Source organism: Schistocerca americana, chromosome 9 (assembly GCF_021461395.2).
Source record: "Schistocerca americana isolate TAMUIC-IGC-003095 chromosome 9, iqSchAmer2.1, whole genome shotgun sequence".
Lineage (NCBI taxonomy): Eukaryota > Metazoa > Arthropoda > Insecta > Orthoptera > Acrididae > Schistocerca > Schistocerca americana.
This window is the reverse complement of record NC_060127.1, coordinates 210335331-210353058: the sequence shown is the minus strand read 5'-3', so window position 1 is coordinate 210353058 and position 17728 is coordinate 210335331. Positions and strand designations below refer to the sequence as shown.

Below are 17728 nucleotides of genomic sequence, written 5' to 3'. Positions count from 1 at the left end.
GTCTGAGGATTAACTGTCGACTTAAAATCAGCACACAAACGTAACTTGCCAGACGGTTTCCTTACAATAACTAAGGGAGAAGCCCACTGGCTCGCTGAAACGGGTTGAATAACACCGTTGTTTTGCCAATGACGAAGTTCATCTTCTACAGGTGCCCGGAGGGCGTGAGGCACTGGACGAGCACGACAAAATCGAGGCTGAGCATTATCTTTTAACGTAATATGAGCGGCAAAGTTCGCAGCACAACCTAGTTCGTCTTTAAATATGTCACTGTATCGTTTACACAAATCGGTTATGCTGTCTTGAGGAACAACAACAGAATTAATTTGCAACACATAGTCTTGGATAGACAGGCCAAACAAGTCAAAACAGTCTAATCCGAAAATGTTTACACTGTCTGTAGTGCGGAGCACTGTGAATGAAACTGTTTTTGTATTGCCACGGAATGTGGCTGGCACGCTACATACACCTAACACAGGAATTTGATCTCCACTATAAGTAGCCAAAGAATGTTTTGCCGCTGAAAGTTTAGGGCGGCCGATAGCCGCATACGTAGCACTATTTATGAGAGTCACAGACGCACCAGTGTCTAATTGAAAATTGAAGGTCTTATCCTGGAAGCGTAGCTTCACAAATAGTTTATTACACTGTCTCTGGATCGGTGCAGTGGAGGCGGAAGACACAAAATCAGCGCGTTTAGCGCGTGTTCGCTGCTTACGACAACTCGTGGGTTGGGCGGGTGGAACAACAACTCCCGCTTCACTTGCAGTCTGTACATTACTTGTTACAGCGTTTGAATTACGCTTGGGTCGCATAGCAGAGGGCTGGGTGGGTGGCTTATTGCGAACAAGTTTATTACCCACACGAACCGTGGAAGAGTCTTTAAACGCGACTTTCTGGGCGGGCTGGCTTCGAAGAACATGAATATCCATGGGCTGGGCAGCACTAGAATTGTTCTTGCGTTTACGCAAACAAACAGTCTGGATGTGTCCTTTCCTCTGACAAAAGTGACAAACCGCGTTTCTCAACAGGCAACGTTCACGAGGATGAGCAAGAACACACTTAGGGCAAGACTTAACTCTATCATTTTGCACACGCGGCTGACGAATGTGTTTAACATGACGCGGCCGGCTAGTGTTTACAGTCTGACTCTGCCGGTGGGGCCGCGGGCGTGACATGACTTGCTTAGCACAGGCAATTTGAGAAATACATGGCTGATCTAACTCACACACAGCATAGTCAAAAGTATCTTGGGCTTCAATGATGTTCATCACAGTCTCTAATGACGGGTCAGGCAACTTTAAGATAGCAGCACGAATACGAGAATCTGCAATGTTTTGAGTAATAGCGTCTCGTAACATGACATCACTGTAGGAAGCTCCACACACACAATTAAATCGGCACTGACGGGTGAGGCCCCGTAAATCTGTTAACCACTGTTTATTAGATTGATGTGGCAGTTTCTTTAATCTGAAGAACTTGAATCTGGCTGCTGCCACATGAACTCGCGACTCGAAATACTCATCAAGCTTGTTAACAACAACGTCATAGTCTAAAGCTTCTGTCTGGGATTCCGGGAACAACTTACAAAGTAGTCGATAGACTTCCACGCCTGCAGTGGAAACTAAATAAAGCTGCCGCTCAGTACCTGTGATTTTGTAGACTGTCATGTGCGCCTGCAACTGCGCGAAATATTCTCGCCATTCTTCTCTTGATGCATCAAAAGCACGGAAAGGTGGTGCTGCCTGTGCTTGTTCCTTTTGTGTTGGAGGATTAGCCGCTTGTTTGGCGATTGCTTCCACCAGACTTTGTATTTGCTGACTCTGTAACAAGATCAACTGTTGTAAGTCGGCAGACATAGTGAACACAAATTAAACCAGCCCCCAAAATTTTATCGCTAGAATTAATATAACCAGAAACAAGTTGAACCAGCCCTGCACACGAGTTCGGAAGCCTTCGTCGCCAGTTTTGTGGCGGTGTTCGTAGCGACAAGCAATTCGCTGTAGAAACGGCTTACGAAGTCACCGCCACACTTTTAATAGCGGGCCGACTGGTCCGCTGGAACAGTGAACAGAAAGATGAAAACCCAAACACTCTGATTAAATGAAAGTCGGTACTTATCTTTATTAACGAAGATACAGAACACAGTAGTGAACGCCGTGTCTACAGAGATCTGTCTACTTTGAGTCGGAGCGGCTAGGTCAGCGTCGGCTGACGACAAACAACAACTCTGCTGCGATGAACACACAACTGACTAGCAAGTACACAATTCGGTGGCGAGTATACAACTGAGCGGCGAATACAGAACTCCTAGCGCTCGCGACTCCAGCGCTTAAGAAGCCAGAAGCCAGCGGTGGCGCGCGCAGACTTGCGGCGATTTCCTGTCTCGCTGGCGCTGCTTATGCGGACGGCGTCCGGACTTTGATGCTGCCAACCTTTTGGCAGCGGGCTCGGGTGGCATTACTGGCTAGGATATAACAGAGAGGATATAAAATGTAGACTGGCAAAGGCAAGGAAATCGTTTCTGAAGAAGAGAAATTTGCTAACATCGAGTATAGATTTAAGTGTCAGGAAATCGTTTCTGAAAGTATTTGTATGGAGTGTAGCCATGTATGGAAGTGAAACATGGACGATAACTAGTGTGGACAAGAAGAAAATAGCTTTTGAAATGTGGTGCTACAGAAGAATGCTGAAGATAATGTCAGTAGATCACGTAACTAATGAGGAGGTATTGAATAGGATTGGGGAGAAGAGAAGTTTGTGGCACAACTTGACTAGAAGAAGGGATTGGTTGGTAGGACATGTTTTGAGGGATCACAAATTTAGCATTGGAAGGCAGCGTGGAGGGTAAAAATCGTAGAGGGAGACCAAGAGATGAATACACTAAGCAGATTCAGAAAGATGTAGGTTGCAGTAGGTACTGGGAGATGATGAAGCTTGCACAGGATAGAGTAGGATGGAGAGCTGCATCAAACCAGTCTCAGGACTGAAGACCACAACAACAACGACCCAGGAGATCCAGGAAAAACCGGGAATTTTTTTTAGAATTCTAGGAAGTTTTTGTTTTCAGTAAACTTTTTGAAATTTTGACTAGCAGGAACCGATACTCTAACAAAGTATATTACTGTATACCGCAATTTCAGAATAATACTGGAACAATAAAACATTAACGAGAGAAAAAACGGAAATAAAATTTAAATTGCAAAAGAAATGCGCCATATACAGCAACAAAACACAGTGCTCATACAAGCGTATGCCAACAGCAAAATGTGTCAAAGACTATGCAGTGCTTCGTAACAACAAATTGCCTCCAATGAGCGTAACGTCACAACTGTTTACATTAGATTCGTTTTAGGCTTACTTGACATCAAACCGGCGTTCTTGCCGGGCCGTCACAAAAGCCGCATCCCTTCACACTCACCCGACAGCAGCACGGCATGCAGTGCCGGGCCGTCATTCCGCGAGCAGTTGCTTTCAGACGACACATGGAGAGACGAAGTGGGTGCATTCTTTGTTCTTTTTGAGGAATTAAGGGGAGATGAAGATAAGTTTTCTAATTAATTTCTTATGAGTTTACGAACTTTTGACGATCGAATGAAGAGTTCCATTCGAGCCGCAACACGTTCTTCCGAGAATGTATCCAGCCTAAACAAATATTGGCAATTACAATCAGGTTAGTGGGATAAACAATAGTTAATTTTTTAAAAAGTTTATTATTCTGAAGGCTGTACATTTTTGTAACTGTCTCAAGAGCTAACGGCCTTTCTTCTCATTGTTCATTCAATTGGGAGGCCACATTTCGATTAGTGATAGAATTTAGTTTCAGAACACCTTCTTTATGCGTAAACGTATTTTCATGACGACGGAATTTTTCCAAAGCCTTTTTCCAGTTAGAAACTCCTACGGAAGTAAATGCATCTTGTTTTTTTGAAGAAAATTGTAACAGATTTTTAGCATCTGCCTCTTTACAAGTTTTGGAAAAAACTTTTTCGGTAGATGCTTCATATTCTAGCCATGTATACCTGATCAACCAAGACTTCTGAAATGGTCTTCCCTTATCGGATTGTTCAAGTTTCGGCAGTGGACGGTTCTCGCCTGAAGACGACAAAGCAATTAACGATACAATAATTGTTGGAGGTTGACTTGCAGTATCATCAACTTCTAAGCGCGCCTTTTTGGTAACAAATTTATCCATTGCAAAATTAATTCACAATACACTAAGAGACTAAAGTAAATGAACAAAATATAGTCATATAAAATAGTTCACTAGGCAGTAAAGTCGGAAGGGTCGAGGGGTATGAAAAGGAAGCAGTGGTTGGGAACGGAGCGAGATAGGGTTGTAGTCTCTCCCCGATGTTATTCAATCTGTATATTGAGCAAGCACTAAAGGAAACAAAAGAAAATTTCGGAGTAGGTATTAAAATCCATGGAGAAGAAATAAAAACTTTGAGGTTCGCCGACGACATTGTAATTCTGTCAGAGACAGCAAAGGACTTGGATGAGTTGTTGAACGGAATGGACAGTGTCTTGAAAGGAGGATATAAGATGAACATCAACAAAAGCAAAACGAGGATAATGGAATGTAGTCGAATTAAGTCTGGTGATGCTGAGGGAATTAGATTAGGAAATGAGACACTTAAGGTAGTAAAGGAGTTTTGCTATTTGGGGAGCAAAATAACTGATGATGGTCGAAGTAGAGAGGATATAAAACGTAGACTGGCAATGGCAAGGAAAGCGTTTCTGAAGAAGAGAAATTTGTTAACATCGAGTACAGATTTAAGTGTCAGGAAGTCGTTTCTGAAAGTATTTGTATGGAGTGTAGCCATGTATGGAAGTGAAACGTGGACGATAAATAGTTTGGACAAGAAGAGAATAGAAGCTTTCGAAATATGGTGCTACAGAAGAATGCTGAAGATTAGATGGGTAGATCACATGACTAATGAGGAGGTATTGAATAGGATTGGGGAGAAGAGGAGTTTCTGGTACAACTTGACTAGAAGAAGGGATCGGTTGGTAGGACATGCTCTGAGGCATCGAGGGATCACCAATTTAGTACTGGAGGGGCAGCGTGGAGGGTAAAAATCGTAAACGGAGACCAAGAGATGAATACACTAAGCAGATTCTGAAGGATGTAGGTTGCAGTAGGTACTGGGAGATAATAAGCTTGCACAGGATAGAGTAGCATGGAGAGCTGCATCAAACCAGTCTCAGGACTGAAGACAACAACAACAACAATATAACTAATAATTTTCTTAAATTATTGGCGGGGGGGGGGGAGGGGCTCAGCCCTCCCAATGGAATTTTTGAGGGAGCTTCGGCGCCCTTAGGCCCCATGAAGTGCACTGAGATACGTCAATGAAAACGTTTCTCAATGAGCGAGACACAAGATACTCACAAATAGTGTAAGACTTTGCACAACTTAACTGTGGCAACAAAAAGGTACCACTCCAGCGAAGATGGGAAATTTTTTTTTTTTGATGGAAGCAATGTGAAATGCAAATAAATTGATAATTACGAGAGATGAAAAACATACCGAACCACCGTCACTATACAAGATGTGGGAGAACATCAGGCCAATGAGTACGTTGGGTGACGTCATTGTTCGATGATGTACGATCGATAAATTAAGAACAATTTTTCGCAAGGAATTACGCATAACAGAGAAAAACGATTGGCAAATTAATCTTAGGGGATTAAGGAACACAGAACGACAAAAAAGGAAATAATGTTGGATCGGTTCATCATTGAACTTTTCAGCTGCTAGCTTCACTCCATCGGCCACTATAAATAATAAAAATACAACGAAAATTATGTTCAAGGCAAAGAAAATGAGGAAAGTGAATATTTTTTAAACAATAACACACGATTAAATACATTAAATAGGTCAATTATTGCTAGCAAACAGCGAATGCATTCTACTTACTTCATGTCGCTCCTAGCATACACAGGAAATGGTAGAGAAATGTTTACAAAACAACTGATCATGCCGGCCGGTGTGGCCGAGCGGTTCTAGGCGCTACAGTCTGGAACGGCGCGACCGCTACGGTCGCAGGTTCGAATCCTGCTTCGGGCATGGATGTGTGTGATGTCCTTAGGTTAGTTAGGTTTAAGTAGTTCTAAGTTCTAGGGGACTGATGACCTCAGATGTTAAGTCCCATAGTGCTCAGAGCCATTTGAACTGATCATGCTCATTCGTTTGTTATAAACAGTGTAGATCATGCGAAATTACAGAAGCTTGAGAACTATTTAGTTTGATTACGAAGAAAACAATAACTCTTTTGTTTCCTTTATAAGTGTCTCACACAGAGTGGATTACATAGTACTTAAAACGGCAATGTTTCATCATTTTTGGTAAGTGCATACTTACATTTACTGCGTAACAGAAAAACAGCAGAACCCGTGTCATTTTTTTGAAGGCTCGAAATGATCCTATGAGACAGAAGGGCTTATCAATTGAGTTAAAATATTTTATTTAACTACATTGTCGGGGAGACATGGATGCAAGCATTGCAACATATCCTGTGACAGTCTAAGCTATCAGAGAAAACTAATATTTGCTAATCGTGTTTGCTATATTTACAGTCAAGAATGGAGAAACAAAAACTCTACGAATTTTATTGATTATTTTTTTAATTCTATATGTTCTCAAAAATGTTATTGCGTTTTTTTTTTCATTTCACAATGTTGAACAACCTGACGGGCGGCGGCGGAACACTGTAGAATAAAAACAAGCTATGATTGTTCAACTGTGGAATGTGGTTGAGGGAGCAAAGGGGTACGCTTATAACAAGGAATTGTTTTTTGGAGCAACAGTGACGTAAAAAGCATGGAGGTGAATCGTACTGTTTCTGCTAAGAGACGTGCGTGAGTAAGGTACGTTCAAAGTTTGCAATATCTTTTTCTTGCTTGTGGTAACGGACGTTGTAGTTGATGCAGTCATTTGCTCGTTGTTTAGATGAATTCGATGCCCTTTAATGATCACGAAGCGTTTAGGTCAGCAACGAATGTTTAAATGCGATGATGATATGTAAAACTAAGGTGTGTTGTGAAAGAAATTATGACAGCGTAGATATGTTGCATTTCTTCTGACTGTGTGTGGTAAAGCAAGAATAATCACGTGGTTACTGTTGATTTGGTGTAAATTACTGAATGAATGTTGTGAAAATGAGGGTTCCTGAAATAATTACCTGTCCAGACAGTCACCATTTTCTGTAGTATCTTGTATAGTGTAATAAATACCGTGACCTAATACCATAACTGTTGAAATTTTGAGCAACCGAACGCAAATTAAAGCACGCGTTTCTGGCCAGATATGTAAGTCTACATACTTCGAACTGACTTCTCTATATTCGTTGCTCTCTTTAAAATATTAACGGCTGTTAGTTCTGCAGGATATTTTGTTAAAAAAAGTCTCGTCTTGAAAACAGTGCTAACTTTACTGAATTATCGGTACAATCAGGAAGCTGTGCGATTGATTTGTGCCTAGAGCTCAGTATTTACGTATGTTAAAATTGGAAGTACGGCCAGTTTTGTCTTAAGCACTTTAGTTTACTGTTTATACATGTATAATAAATGTTACTAACCCTCTTCCCCAGATATAACTTGCCGTCACTTTCACAGTTAACGAACCAAGTATGCCTAATATTGAAGGAAATGATAATAGTGTGTGATTATTATTGTATTTAAACATTTGTAATTTGTTTATATTTTTTGCATTTTTGGAAGAGGTGTATACTATACGCGCAAAGTTGACACTCGGCGCGGTGGCTGATGGTAGCGACCTTATTGCATTTCCCAGTTTTAGGTAGAATTCCAAGACTTTTGCCGTCATAGAACACGTATTACGTAAGTACTTGGCACCATCTATGGGGAACAGGCTAGCGAAACTGATTGTTTCTTGTTATAGCCATGTTTTGTAGTCAAAAGGAGTATTAAAACGACGGGACAGGTGTGTAGGGCTGATAGATATATCGTTCTGGCTTTTCCATGGTGATAGCGTAGTACCTTTTACGAAATTTGATGCAATTTCTTCGTCTGGTGCACAAGGTGTGACGTAAGATAGCACGGTTTTCCGAATGAAGGCATACTGGCCTCCATGCAGAGGCTCTTACATTGCACTTCGATTAGGCGGACCTCTGCGATCACCCAAAACGAATTGCAAAATGATTAGGATAAGGTGCGATTAGGATATGGTGTGAAAGGTGACCTGTATGGTGTGAAAAGTGACAATTGACCCTGAATAAAGAAAAGTGTGAAATTATTTACATGAGTACTAAAAGAAATACGCTAAATTTCGATTATGCCCTAAGTCACACAAATCTGAAGGCTGTAAATTCAGCTAAATACTTAAGGGATTACAATTGCGAATAATCTAAATTGGAACGATCTCATAGATAATGTGTGTAGAGCAAACCAAAGACTGCGATTCATTGGCAGAACACTTTGAAGTTGCAAACAGGTCAAGTTAAGAGACAGCTTACCACGCTTATTCGCCATATTCTGGAGTCCTGCTGTGTGACGTGGGATCCGCATCAGGTGGGACTGACGGATGACATCGAAAAAGTTCAAAGAAGGGCAGCTCCTTTTGTATTATCGCGAAATAGGGGAGATAGTGCCACAGACATGATACGTGAATTGGGAGTGGCAATCATTAAAACAAAAGCGTTTTTCTCTGGACCTTCTCATGAAATTTCAATCATCAGTTATCTCCTCGAATTGCAAAAACATTCTGTTGGCACCCACCTACATAGGGAGAAATGATCATCGTGATAAAATAAGAGAAATCAGGGCTCGCACAGACAAATTTAAGTGCTCGTTTTTCCCGCGCGCCGTTCGAGAGTGGAACGGTAGAGAGACAGCTTGAAGGTTCATTGAATCATCTGCCTGGAACTTTATTGTGAATAGTAGAGTAATCACGTAGATGTAGATGTAGAAACTGTTCGACCGTTAATACCGATACCCAAAAGAGACATATAAAATTTTTACAGACTCTCAGTCGATGTTCATTATTTACAAAACAACGCATGGTTTTGGTTTCTGTCTTCGACAGTATGGCGCACGATGTATTCACATTGGTTAGACAAATTCCCTGTCTTCCTTAAATTGGAAAATATCAGTCTCCTTCTATTTTCAGTGAACTTCAAGATACAATTTTGAGAACAGATTTGGCACGATAGGTCACTGTTATTATTACTGCTTGGCCGGAATTACGAAGGGCTTTTGCTTTTAAGTGCTTCCATTCCGAAGGATAGCTTACATTCTTTTTCTCTTTAGTGTTTACGTTACTTTCGGATTCCAGTTGCTGGTCCTAGTTAGAACGAGATGTTGATCACAATGTGGATGGTTCCTTTTCAGTTGTTTCAAATGGTTTTTTTATATGCATTTACAGGGTTCCCCAGGAGTAATAGTCAGTATTCGGGGCTATGAGAGGAAGTCTGAAAAAAATCTCTTCTACTGCAAGCTTTTTGCTTTCTGTATTTTAAAGAGGAGTTAGTGTGGACCAAAACAAGAAAAAAACGCCGAGTAAACATGGATTCTAAAATGCAAACCTTAAGAGCTATGAGAACTTGTTCAGTAGAAGAGTTGCACATTTCTTCCTGTTTTAGTCCACCTCTCAAAATATGGATAGTAAAAAGGTTGCAATGGAAGAGATTTGTTTTACAGTATCGTAGATGAAGAAGTGCTCATAGTTATGCATTTTAGAGCACATGTTTACTCTATTTTTTGCATCGAATGAGCAGACTTGTCTCCATGAGTATTGACCATTCCGCCAGGGACGCCCTGTATAAATCATGAATCTGCTAGTTTTGGCATGCGGATAATATTTGTTTTCATAATAATTAACTCGTTTGTTTGCATCTATTTTTCCAAAATTCTCCTTTATACCAGTTCACACTGGAGGCGGCAGTCATGGCTTAGCAGTGTGTCCGTAGTACCTGAAGTACTGGGAATTCGACAATATCGGACGCATTGTTCGTGAATTATTTCTACAACCCCTCCATTGGGAAAGATTAAGCACCAACCCGAGATAATGTTTTGCGATTTTTGGATAAAATATATTTCAGTAAAACCCTGTAAATTCAATTAAGAAACAGAATATTGAAAAATTAAAGGATTAATATTTTTTACCTATTTTCCCAGTGTTAGTTTTGTGCCTCACAGAGTGACTCTCTCTGGTCTGTCTACAGCGTAGCTCTATCACTTGTTCGACACATTAAGCTGCGAAAGCTTCTTACATATTTACACACTAGACTTAAGTGAAATTCTATTTTGTCGAAAGTCGACATGTTAAGGAACGTGGCTGTTGTACTTAAGGTTTATAATTTATATAAAAAACAGCTACCAGCCACATGTATGGTTTAAAAAGATAATAAACCTTTTTAAACCATACATGTGGCTGGTAGCTGTTTTTTATATAAATTATAAACCTTAAGTGAAATTGTTTTGATGATTTGTATTCTACGTTAGCTTACCAGCGAAGTTCATCGTGACGATGTGGCAGGACGTACAGCAGTCCAAAAGTAATGTTGTAGTGTTTCAAAGGAAATGATATGCTATTCAGACTATTTTTTTCTGTATTTTATAACTATTACATCTGCCTTTTCTCTTGTAACAATAATAGTAAAATGTGTGGTATTTGCTGCAGTGCAGAGTCGTACAGATAGTCACTTCCAATATGAAGGCACATTGAACTTCTTAGAAATTTCTTTGTACCAGCTGAATAGTATCACCGCGGGGAGAGAGAGAGAGAGAGAGAGAGAGAGAGAGAGCAGCTGTGCAGTCACGTGATGAGTAAGTGGTGGGGGGAGGACGAGAGGGAGCGCACAGTGAGTGCGCACGCTCCACTATTTGGGTGCCATCTACACACTCCGCGTGGAACTTGGGGGCCGTATTAGACGGTACAAAGCAGAATACCATTATCGTCAAATTGAGCCCACACGTCCATTCGGAACGGAACAGCGTTGTGTTGTATGAAGGTCTATTTAGAGCTCTCCTGTGTACTACAGTGTGTGTGGTTGCATAGATCAGACGCGATGTAAACAGTGGTACGCACTCGCCTCGTGTGAATAGCACTGTATGACATAAAGTAGCGAACTTTTTCAGTTGAAGGCATACTTACCTGGCACAGGGGAAACCATGATCACGAAGGCGGTTCCTCCAGGACGAGGCACTTCCATTGCACTTCGGTTGGGCTGACCCCTGCGATTACCCCTAATGTGGGTAACTCGGGTGCATAATTTTTGGTAGTCGGGACTGCGTTCACGCAGACCCGGTCTAACACTAATCGAAACACTGTTTTATGTCTGTGGCGGTCAGATGGATTGTAACGATGTCCCTTGATTGTGGATTATACAAAGTTTGATACGAAATATCACCGTTTCGCCTTGAATAAAACATTGTTGGTACTGTGGTGCAATTATTTCATATTCTTGGGCTATTGTGTTCCGGGATGTAGATGATGCTTTTAAGAATCGGTGTCGGTACAAATACGAATTATAACGATGCTGTTGTTTCTGTTCATCCATCCAGGCCCTTCCAGTCTCCTTAGATCTTTCGACATGAAATCCTTCCAAATTTTGAATCATGGTCCGAAATGTATCACTATTTAACGTCTGAACTTCCTGATTGTTGAACCTTTCCTGTCTTCTTTTTCCACAGGTAGTCGAGTATCTTTTTGGGTAGTCTGGTTTTGTCCATTCTGTACAGGTGTCCAAGAAATGACAACCTCCTCTTTTTCATGGTCTCCGAGATTTTCTCCATTTTTTTGTAGATTTAATTGTTGCTCCAAAGTTTCCAATCAGTTTCAACCTGAGTCGGACCCATGATTTTCCGTACTTACTAGTATCTCCAGCTTTTCCAACTTGTAATTTATTGAGAGGCATTCGCTGGCATACATTCACTCTGTTTTTACCACAGTATTGTAGTGCTTTATTTTGGCGTTCTAAGTGATACACTTTTTGTTGTAAATATTTTTAGTCAATTCGTACGCTCTCTCCATTTTTGAAATCTGGCTTCACCGAGGTATTTGAATTTGTGGTCCATGTTTGCCACTGGTCGTGAATTTGGTCCTCTCTTTCGAGATACTAAGTCCTGTCTTGCCAGCGATCCTTTGTAGCAGGTTGATCTGTGTGGTCGCTTCTTCTAAGTTCTCTGAAAATATTGCAAAATTGCCAGCGAAAGCCAGGCAGGTGACTGGTTTCTCCCGATTTTCTTCCTAGACAGATCGGGCTAATCCCTTGATTTGCAAGTTCGGAATTCCAAATTCTCACAATCTTCTCCAGGACACAGTTAAATAGTATTGGTGATAGTCCATTGCCCTGTCGCACGCCTGACTTGGTTTCCAATAGTTCGGGTAATTCTGACAAACTTTATTTTGAAAGTTGTGCCTGTTACGGTATTTCTGATACTGTTTGCTAGCTTGTTTTTGACACCAAATTTTATTGATTGCCAAGTCGGGAAACTACTTTCTGTACTCGTATAGGTTACAGGATATCTGCTTTTGGCATGTAAAGAATATCCGTCTTCAAAATAAATATCTCATTTGTTTGCATTTTTGTGCTCCGAGATGTTTATATTTGCATTTTTGGATAAAATATTGACCAGGAAATCCAAGTTGCTAGCACAGTAAAAATATCCAACAAAAAGGGAACTTCACATTTAGTTGAGAAGTACTGAATATTGATAATGCAAAGGAATAATGTATTATGTGGATCATAATAGCGTTAAGTTTTGTGCGAAGGAAGCTGATTGTCAGCTGCATACTCGAGTCCTCCGTGACTGACGCTGTAGGGTCTGGAAGTTTCGTATTTACCAGCGAAGTTATTTGGTGATATACTTCGATGTTATCATTAATATGCGCGCATCCGATCAATTTCGAAGTTCACTGGGGCGCTGTGACAGAGAGAAGTGATCTCATTGTATAGGGTTAATATTTTTATTGAACTATTAGTCACAGTTTTTCAGTAACTTATGTCTGGCATAATGACGTTTCCATTTCTTGTAGTCATGTCTTCCTCATTTGCGTGTAATATTGCGGTATACTGATAATTTTTACTTTAGGGACCGTCTGACTACAAACACAACACGTCAGACGGTTATTTTATGGACCGTCTGACGTGTTGTGTTTGTAGTCAGACGGTCCCTAAAGTAAAAATTATTAGTATACTGTAAAATTACTTTTCCCTTGGAATAACAAGTGTTGTAGATACGATACTTTATATGTACATATGTATATATTAAATCACAATGACTGTCTCAGAAATTTTTTTGACCGACTTAACTGTATACATTGCAGCATATGGTTTACGAGAGAGAGAGAGAGATTCAGCCACGTGTTTCAAATGTTGGGGAGGAGGTGAGAGACAGCGCACGCGCAGGCTTCGCGATTTGGGTGACATCTACCGTCCGTACACAGAATTTGCTGGACCAATTGGACTGAGCATGGTGCTCCCAGGATACTGTTTTGTGTCAAATGGAGGCTGATTGTTCGTACGTGACAGAATGTGGCAGTACAACAGAACGGCCGGTCTAGTTCTCTTCAATTTCATTTAGAGTTGAATGGTGAGACAGATCACACGTGATGTGAAAAACTGTGTGTGCTCGCTTCGTATGATGAGCACTATATGACATAAAGCAGCGAGCTTTTCCGGTGTGAAGCATACTTACGTGGCATAGGGGATGCCGTGATCATGAAGGCGGATCCTCCAGGTCGAGGCTTTTCAATTGCACCTCGGTTGGGCTGACCCCTGCGATTACCCCTAATGTGGGTAACTCGGGTGCATAATTTTTTGGTGGTTGGAACTGCGTTCGTGCAGACCCGATCTAAATTCAATTGAAGCACTGTGTATTGTGTAAGTAACATATAGTTATTTTCGGAGGAAACCAGCACTCCCCAAGAATACACTACTCTAGAGAAGACTACTCAAATGCAGTTACAGAAGATTAATTCAAGATTACTTATTCCCATGAAATTATACCAGCAAGGCAACAACATAATTTACTCTGTAAATAGCACATAGGCAGATGTAACTTTTGTTTAGTTTTTTTTCCATAGCGAAATATTAACCCTAAGGGCTTCGACTTGTGACACAAAAAAAATTAACTCTTACATTTATAGAGGGTAGGTAGCAAATAATATGAAAAAATAAATAATTACAAAAAATTATTATAAAGATATGTGCAAAATTATTTGAATCAAAAAACTGATCAAGGCAATTCTTTCAGTTTGTTTTATATGTTACATAAATTAGGCAGCACAGAAAACGTAACCTACAAGTTATTATAAAAAGCAAAATAATATTATGAAAATATATTTGTATCTACACTCCTGGAAATTGAAATAAGAACACCGTGAATTCATTGTCCCAGGAAGGGGAAACTTTATTGACACATTCCTGGGGTCAGATACATCACATGATCACACTGACAGAACTACAGGCACATAGACACAGGCAACAGAGCATGCACAATGTCGGCACTAGTACAGTGTATATCCACCTTTTGCAGCAATGCAGGCTGCTATTCTCCCATGGAGACGATCGTAGAGATGCTGGATGTAGTCCTGTGGAACGGCTTGCCATGCCATTTCCACCTGGCGCCTCAGTTGGACCAGCGTTCGTGCTGGACGTGCAGACTGCGTGCGACGACACTTCATCCAGTCCCAAACATGCTCAATGGGGGACAGATCCGGAGATCTTGCTGGCCAGGGTAGTTGACTTACACCTTCTAGAGCACGTTGGGTGGCACGGGATACATGCGGACGTGCATTGTCCTGTTGGAACAGCAAGTTCCCTTGCCGGTCTAGGAATGGTAGAACGATGGGTTCGATGACGGTTTGGATGTACCGTGCACTATTCAGTGTCCCCTCGACGATCACCAGTGGTGTACGGCCAGTGTAGGAGATCGCTCCCCACACCATGATGCCAGGTGTTGGCCTTTGTGCCTCGGTCGTATGCAGTCCTGATTGTGGCGCTCACCTGCACGGCGCCAAACACGCATACGACCATCATTGGCACCAAGGCAGAAGCGACTCTCATCGCTTAAGACGACACGTCTCCATTCGTCCCTCCATTCACGCCTGTCGCGACACCACTGGAGGCGGGCTGTACGATGTTGGGGCGTGAGCGGAAGACGTCCTAACGGTGTGCGGGACCGTAGCCCAGCTTCATGGAGACGGTTGCGAATGGTCCTCGCCGATACCCCAGGAGCAACAGTGTCCCTAATTTGCTGGGAAGTGGCGGTGCGGTCCCCTACGGCACTGCGTAGGATCCTACGGTCTTGGCGTGCATCCCTGCGTCGCTGCGGTCTGGTCCCAGGTCGACGGGCACGTGCACCTTCCGGCGACCACTGGCGACAACATCGATGTACTGTGGAGACCTCACGCCCCACGTGTTGAGCAATTCGGCGGTACGTCCACCCGGCCTCCCGCATGCCCACTGTACGCCCTCGCTCAAAGTCCGTCAACTGCACATACGGTTCATGTCCACGCTGTCGCGGCATGCTACCAGTGTTAAAGACTGCGATGGAGCTCCGTATGCCACGGCAAACTGGCTGACACTGACGGCGGCGGTGCACAAATGCTGCGCAGCTAGCGCCATTCGACGGCCAACATCGCGGTTCCTGGTGTGTCCGCTGTGCCGTGCGTGTGATCATTGCTTGTACAGCCCTCTCGCAGTGTCCGGAGCAAGTATGGTGGGTCTGACACACCAGTGTCAGTGTGTTCTTTTTTCCATTTCCAGGAGTGTATTAACTGTAACATAACAGTTCAGTCTTTTTAGCACCGCTACATCTTTATTAGTAGTATAGGCTTTTGCCGTTGAGTAGCTTTACGATTATTAGTTAATAATACTACATTCAAATCTTGTTCACTATAAGAGTTATCGTAGATCAACTCGTTTGGATTATCTTGGTCAATCCTAAGAATCTTAACGTCAGAAACATTGAAGGTTTCTTTCTCGGTATTTCTTTTATTGATTTCAAAACCTTCATTTTGGAAGTCATAAAAATCGCCAAAACAAGCACAGTATATGTCGTGCCCGCTTTTTTTCCTGATCTTATAATGTTCACGCAATGATCAGGAACACACATAGCACCAGATTTTCGAGCTTTCCAGAGCTGTTTCTCAGCATTAGAATGCACCCTATCTCCCTCGTTATGGATATGCTCAGAGATTAAATAGTTGTGAGTTATGGATTTAATCCACACGAAAGTCAAAATTGCATTATGGTACATAGTAATAATGGTTTTATTTTGAGCAGCGCCGTTATCTGAATAAAAAGTTCTGTTGTGTTTTGGTTGCTTGATTCACTGCTCATTTTTTGATTTACGGAGAGGTCCTCAGCAGTGGGGGCAGTGGGGTCGACATTTTGAAACAAAATATGCAGTGATGTAAGTTAAGGTCCCACGTACCACAACCTGCAGCCATTCACCCTGATAGGCCCTCCTTTGCAAATAATTGATGAAAAAAATTTCGGAATTTTGCGTCACACTCAATAGTGTTAAAAACGTTTCACTGCTAAGAGGATTTATGCGGCGTGGTAGATAGCTTAATAGCTTCACATGCGGGAGGGCGTGGATTAAAAAAAACGAGATAATGTCTGTCTCCAAGTACATATCTGTGTTTATTAAAACCCATAAATAAAAGTTTATATGCAGTACAAAAAAATCTCGTCAGGTGCAGTAATTTTTTTATTTTAAATCTTTATCTAAATGACGTTGATCATTATTTTTATTCCTTTAATTATTTTTATTTCTATTCCTTTGTCACTTTAATTTAATTACCATATGATCTTCATTTGTTTTATTCTTTCTTTGTGTCATTCTTTTTCTAATCGAAGTTTTTGTGAATATTAATTTAATTATGTTTCTCTATTAAAATATTCAGTTATTTGAAATTTCCGATCGATCAGTTAAAGCAGAAAACACGAAATTATTTCCTTTGCTTGTATTGGCTGTGCAGTGGTATGAAAAATGGATTTTTCATTACCAGATGTACATTTTATTTATTTATTTATTTTTTGCGCAGTAGTTGTCACATAGACATTTGAAACATAACCTAAATAGCAGTTGCATTGTGGAGAAAATAATATAGAGGAAGATTTAAGTGAAAGAAGAGTTTATAAGCAAAACTAGATTCAAGCAAAGTGAGAAATAGATAGAATGAATGTAATAATGTGGACGAAAAAACAGAATTATAAAACAAACGAAATGAAATCGAAGTTAATACATAAAATTAATTAAAAATACAGGAACAAAGATTTCAAGTGAAGAACGAATGATAGGAAAAAATAAGAGCAAATGAAGTGGACATGATTAAAATTAAGTGAAAAAGGAATCGAAATAAAAAATTACATTTAAATCGGTTAATGGAAGAAAAAGATTGTCAAATTCATTTCGATAAAGACTTTTTAAAAGAAGGAAATTTAATCCATTTGGCGAGATTCGAACACACAACCTTGTGCACATCTATTATTAAATCCACTACTACACGCAAACAAACTGTTTAATCACTTTTTAACATTTTTGAGTACATCACAAGGTTAGGAATTTTTTTCGTTAATTATTCACAAACGGGGAACCACCAGGGTGAATGACCGCTGTGTGTAATATTTGCAGTCTTGACCTAAGTAACCGTACAAGATGGTTTTAAAAAGTCGATCCTACCCGAGGGGACCTCTCTTTGTAAGTAATGCCATACAGAGGAAGTGATTTCAACAGAACCTGGATTAAA

At 41.0% G+C, this 17728-nt stretch overlaps 2 non-coding genes across 2 annotated transcripts; both read left to right on the top strand.

Moving 5' to 3' along the window:
* Positions 1-11111: 11111 nt before the first annotated feature.
* LOC124551468 lies at positions 11112-11274 on the top strand. The gene has a single exon (XR_006967840.1). It is a non-coding gene; the product is annotated as a U1 spliceosomal RNA (small nuclear RNA).
* Positions 11275-13657: 2383 nt separating this feature from the next.
* On the top strand, positions 13658-13821 carry LOC124551470. The gene has a single exon (XR_006967841.1). It is a non-coding gene; the product is annotated as a U1 spliceosomal RNA (small nuclear RNA).
* Positions 13822-17728: the final 3907 nt, after the last annotated feature.